Consider the following 4,787-nt stretch of genomic DNA (forward strand, 5'->3'; position numbering starts at 1 on the left):
ATTCATTGACAGAAGCTTTGAATACTGTACTGTAAGCAGGATGGCCCTAACTCTGCAAGCAACCCAGGCAGCTGCATGGGCAGCAATTGTTCAAGGGTAGCAATGACACCATGTGCAGTTTAAACAGATGCATTCTGTGTCACAGGGTAGAAATGCTAGGTTGAAATCTGAAACTGGGCAAGTGTGCAAGATCCACCAAGACTTTCAACCCAACATCCTTGTTGCCATTGCAAGGAATTCTAGGATGTTCATCTCATTTCAGACAATATAGATCAGCCATTTTCAATCTTTTTCAGCTCACGGCACACTAACAAGGCACTAAAGTTGTCAAGGCACACTACTAGTTTTTAATTACATTATTATGTTACAATTAATTTAATTAATATAACTAAGGGCACAATCCTAACCAGGTCTACTCAGAAGTAAGTCCTATTTTGTTCAATGGGGCTTACTCACAGGAAAGTGTGGTTAGGATTGCAGCCTAATACATTGAGGGCACAATCCTAACCAGGTCTACTCAGAAGTAAGTTCCATTTTGTTCAGTGGGGCTTACTCTCAGGAAAGTGTGGTTATTCCACACCAGGATTCACTGGTGTGGGGGGGAGAGAGAGAACGGGAGGCAACTGACTCTGTACTTCGGAAGGTGGGGAAGGGGGAGGGAAGGTGAGGGCAGTAAGAGAGGGGTTAACTGCAGTTATGAGGAGGGAATGTGTGTGCAGGAGGTGAGGAGGTGGGGTGGGGGAAGAGAAAAGCATCATGGCTGGCAACCTTCAGTCTCGAAAGACTATGGTATAAGCCTACAGCACCTGGTATTCCCAGGCGGTCTCCCATCCAAGTACTAACCAGGCCTGACCCTGCTTAGCTTCCGAGATCAGACAAGATCGGGCATGTGCAGGGTAACAGTTCACGTCTTCAAGAGAGTGCAACCAAGCCTTGTACGCCTACTTGGAAGTAAGCCCCATTATAGTCAATGGGGCTTACTCCTAGGTAAGAGTGGACAGGATTGTGGCCGGGTGCCCTTACTGCCAAAGCCCTGTCAGTGGAGGCAACGCAGGCAGGGTCACTTTGGGGCGTTGCAGGCAAGGAAAATGGTCTCTTAGGGATCCTTTTCCAGCCAGCTGCTTCTGGCTCTGGACCCACTTTCACTTTCTGCCTCGCCCTTACTCCCTCCTTGCTCTTGCTGCTTGCCCTCACTCCCTCCATGACCCGCCCACCTGTGGAGCTCTTCCAGGCTTCTCTCCCAATCAGAGCACTCGCAGGAGTGTTGAGGGGGGTGTGGCAAACCTGAGGCAGCTTCACAGCACTCCAATGTGCTTCGACACATTCAACCGCTAATACAGAAACTTGGAGTGCTCTTGATTTTTAGCCCTCTCCTTGGTTGATTTCAAAGTCTGCATGGAAAATGAGTAATCATGCTCAGTATTTGGATAGTACTCTCTGGTTGTGCAAAATACGTCATGTGTATTATTCTCATGTAATCCTGACAACAAACCTGTAAGGCAAGTAAGGGTGCAATCCTAACCAACTTTCCAGCACTGATATAGCTGTGCCTATGGGGCATGCACTGCATCCTGCGGTGGAGAGGCAGTCAAAGGGACCTCCTCAAGGTAAGGGCATTTACCTTGGGGCTGCACTGCTGCTAGATCAGTGCTGGAAAGTTGGTTAGGATTGTGTCCTAAGTGTTTTCATCCTCATATTGCAACTGAAGCGGGGAGGGAGTTACTTGCTTTAAGACTACCTAGTATGAGTGCATGACATAAAGTGACATTTCAACCAGGGAGGTCCTGATGCACATCTGAGGTTTCAATCCTATACACACTTCCCTTGTAGTAAACTGCACTGTATACAATGGGACTTGCTTCTGAGTAGGCATGTATAGGATTATGCAGTCAATCTCTTATGCACTATACCACGGGTGTCCAAACTTTTTGGCAGGAGGGCCACATCATCTCTCTGACACTGTGTTGGGGTCCTGGAATAAAAAGAATTAATTTACATTTCAAATTTGAATAAGTTTACATAAATGAATATATTAGAGGTGGAACTAATATGAATGAATGAAGGTCTCGCAATAGCTCAAGGCCAATAAAAGGTTTTGCACCAAGCAAAGCCAGCCTTTCCTTTGCTGCTGCTGCTGCTGCTGCTTCAGATGTGAAAGAGCAAGCAGTGGACAGAGCCCTCATCCCACAACTCACACGAGAGGTCAAACAGTTGCCCTCATGCTGAGAGCAGTCATGTCAGGTCAGCACAGGCTCCAGCAAGTTTCTGGAGGGTCAGAGGCTAATTGGAGACTGGGGGCTCCCCACAGGCCGGATTGAGGGTCTCTGAGGGCTGCAAGTGGCCCCGGGCCCAGGTTTGGGCACCCCTGCACTATACCAATGGTTCCCAAACTTCTACAGGAGTGGGCAGGAAGGGAGGCAGCAACAGTGCTGCAGAGATCACTACCTCTGCCAGGGGACTTTTTTATTTACTAGGGGAGAGCGCTGGCCTCCTGCAGGCCCCCTCTGATCTCCTCTGCAGCTTGTTTACAAAGCCCTTATCTCCTATCTAAAGCTACTTCCTGTTTTCCCCCAAAACCACACCAGCTCTTAGACTACTTCTTGTCTAGTGTATAGAACGTATTTCCATAATGCAAAGACCAAATGTTAAGTTGTAGAAATTTGATGTAAGATCAGTGAAGACAGTAGTTCTAAGGACACTACAGAGCCAACCCTACCACCCTGCAAAGCCCTGTTGTTCCTCCACATTTGCCCAAATGATGGCAAGAAGCTGTTTTACCCAGCCATTCTACCTGTGGTTTTCTGCAATAGTGTTCAAAGTAAGATCTGGCCCACTTGTGGAGTGTGAGAATACAATGCAACATAATAACACTGATCAGGTTATGGTCTGCTGTGCAAAGCAATGGTGCCGGATAAGATGCCCAATAAAAATGCAAAATTCTGCTTTTTGAAGTTAAAAACATTCATTAGGACCTTTGCTCAGCCAACTTCCTGGCTTCTATTCTTCATGTATTAGTTTGCAAGCTTCTGTTACTACCATAAAGGCTAGAAGCGTATTCCTCAAAATAAAAAAATTCTCAGAAAGAAAAAATTGAAATTCTCAGAAAGCTGAATTCTGTGGTGAGTCCCACATGTTGTTGGATCATAGTGCGTATATTAAGTCCTGCCAGTATGTCTTCATAAAGCAATAGAAGCCTCTAGACCTCAAGGCAGTGGTGTACTTAGTGTATTGGATAACCAGGGCACCTGTTCTGCCAAATATCCCAACTCTCTTCTAATGCCTGCTTTTTGGCTAATTAACACCCTCCTTTTCCAGGAACAACAGCTGCAGTGTGCAATGGAATGAACACAGATCTATAGCAAATAACAAGAATTTATTGCTACAAACACAGACACTCCCTGCAAGTCCTCTTGTCCAGAGGCTTTCCCTCCCCAAAACTCCACTTAACTTCAGGGGTAACGTCTGAAGCCTCCTGTCCAAGTCCAATCTGGTCTCCAAAACACAGTCCAGTCTTCTGCAGTAGAGTGTCTCCTCTCCAGCAGTGTGTCTCCTCCAGCAGGGTCCTGGCAGTCTACTCTTCTTGTAGGTCTGGGTCAGGTAGCCCTCTTGGTCAGTGTCCAGCTTCCAGCTGGGTCAGCGTCCTGCTTGGCCAGCCCTTTGCTCCTTCTGAAGCTGCCTTTTATCCTGCAGCCCCTTGTTAAGTCCAAATTCAGCTCAGCTGTGAGCTACCTTGTTAGCTCCAAATTAGGCTCAGGTAAGCCATCTCTTCAGTCCATGTCCATTCAAAGTCCCATCAAGGCCAAATGAAGCTCAGGTGTCCATCCAGGTCTCCATTGGCCTTGATTGATTACAGCTGTGGAGCCAGCCCTGCCCTTCCCAGAGCTGTCAAACAGCTGTCAAAACAGGGAATCGTTGTCAACACCACATCATCCACCTGATGATCTTCTGATCTTCCATTACAGCACCCTTGGCCAAAGGCAGACCTGTCCTCTGCATTGCGATACCCCGTTTGAGGCCAAGTCTACTTAATATTCAAAGCAACAGGTACATGACATGGGCACCCCCTTATTGCTGGCACCTGGGGTGGACCTGTTGTTGGTATGCCACTGCCTAATCAATAATTTGCTTGATTAGGTCTACAAGATAATGTCCTTGCTGAATAAGGGCCCAATCCTATCCACTTTTCCAGTGCGAGTGTAGCTGTGCCAATGGGTCATGCACGGCTTCCTGTTGTGGAGAGGCAGTCATGGAGACCTCCTCAAGGTAAGGGAATGTTTGTCCCATTGTCTCAGGGCTGCATTGTGGATGCAGCGGTGCTGGAAATTGGATAGGATTGGGCCCTAAAAGAGCCATTATAAATTACCTGGAGTTCTTAGAATGGAAGATGAATGCGGAAAAAGTTCCCACTGCTAAGATGTATATGGAACCTATTCTGTTTTTCAGGTAGGTAGAACAGTCATATTCTTTTTTTCTAAGGGAACACTTTTTTTCTAAGGGCTTTTTTTCTAAGGGAACGTGGGGGGGGGACGGAGTTCCGGCACCTTTTTGCAGGGGCCCCTCCCCTTCGGAGGCATTCTAGGAGGGGTGGAACAAAATAGAGGCATTAGCTGGGTGGGTGCTGGGGGGTGCAGGGTGGGTGGGTGCCTGGCCCCTGCCTGACCGCACAATGACCCCCTCCTGCCTCCATCTCCAAGCTCTTGCCTGAGCCCAGCCTGCCTCCCCTCCCCCCACGCTCTGCTTCCCTGCACAACTTCCAAGCCGGTGGAGGGTGTGGGGGACACGCACCG

The 4,787-nt window shown here is 48.0% G+C and overlaps 1 pseudogene; it reads right to left on the reverse strand.

Moving 5' to 3' along the window:
- Window positions 1–794: 794 nt before the first annotated feature.
- Window positions 795–911, reverse strand: LOC136658133 (5S ribosomal RNA; annotated as a pseudogene).
- Between the last annotated feature and the right edge of the window lie 3,876 nt (window positions 912–4,787).

The sequence above is a fragment of the Tiliqua scincoides genome, chromosome 7 (assembly GCF_035046505.1).
Source record: "Tiliqua scincoides isolate rTilSci1 chromosome 7, rTilSci1.hap2, whole genome shotgun sequence".
NCBI lineage: Eukaryota > Metazoa > Chordata > Lepidosauria > Squamata > Scincidae > Tiliqua > Tiliqua scincoides.